The following is a 201-nucleotide window of genomic DNA, read 5'->3' on the forward strand; positions in this document are numbered from 1 at the left end:
AAATTAGTATATTTTGTCTTTTTTTTGTTGTTGTTTTTTTTTAATTTTTTTAATTCCGTGAATAAAAAAATAGGTACAAAGTCGGGGCTATTGCCGTGGCGGCGGAAACGGTCGCCAAAGCTTGCATACTGTTTTATGTTTTTTTATTTTAAACAAAATATTTACGGATTTTTGTACATTTGCGGTAGAACGGGGGAGATT

The sequence above is a fragment of the Nanorana parkeri genome, unplaced genomic scaffold, assembly GCF_000935625.1.
Source record: "Nanorana parkeri isolate BGI_ZX_2015 unplaced genomic scaffold, ASM93562v1 scaffold17, whole genome shotgun sequence".
Taxonomy (NCBI): Eukaryota; Metazoa; Chordata; class Amphibia; order Anura; family Dicroglossidae; genus Nanorana; species Nanorana parkeri.